Source organism: Suricata suricatta, chromosome 4 (assembly GCF_006229205.1).
Source record: "Suricata suricatta isolate VVHF042 chromosome 4, meerkat_22Aug2017_6uvM2_HiC, whole genome shotgun sequence".
Lineage (NCBI taxonomy): Eukaryota > Metazoa > Chordata > Mammalia > Carnivora > Herpestidae > Suricata > Suricata suricatta.
In genome coordinates this window covers 51,611,254-51,611,851 of record NC_043703.1, presented here as the reverse complement: position 1 = coordinate 51,611,851, position 598 = coordinate 51,611,254, and positions in this window count along the sequence as shown.

The window sequence follows — 598 nt, the reverse complement described above, 5'->3', positions numbered from 1 at the left end:
CTGCCCGCGACCCACTCTAAAGACGGCGCGGAGCCGGCGCGGGGCCAGGCGGGCCTCGACGTGCGGCGCTCGGAGCCGGGTGCTGCTCGGGGGGCGCGCGGGCGAGCGGGCTGCGCGCCCGGCTACCCCAACTCTTATAAACCGCCGGCGAGGGCTGGCCTCGGGAGCCAATCAGCCCCGGGCGAGGCTGCCTCTTCCACTCCCACCTCTGGCTCCCCTTCCTTCCTTTCTCCCTCCCTCGCTCTCTTACTCTCACCGAGTGGCCTCCTCCCCGCCAGCACTCTGAGAGGATCAGGCTGGCGGTGGTTCCGGGGTGCCGAACGCCCCTTGCCCATTCTCAGCTGCCAAGAGAGAGGCCGGGACAGATGCATGTGGGGCCTCAGTTAAGGATAAAGGATAAGGTGACATCACAGACATCGCTCTGGCAGCTAGCATCCCTGAGCTTCGGTTCCTACTATACAATTTAGAGAGTTGGACTTGGTGATCTCTGAAGTCCCTTCCCCCTCCCCTCACCCTAAAAGAAATTCACTACGGAATATCCTTGAGGATCCTGAGAGTACAGCCTCTATCATATTTGCAAATGTAAGTTCCGAATTAT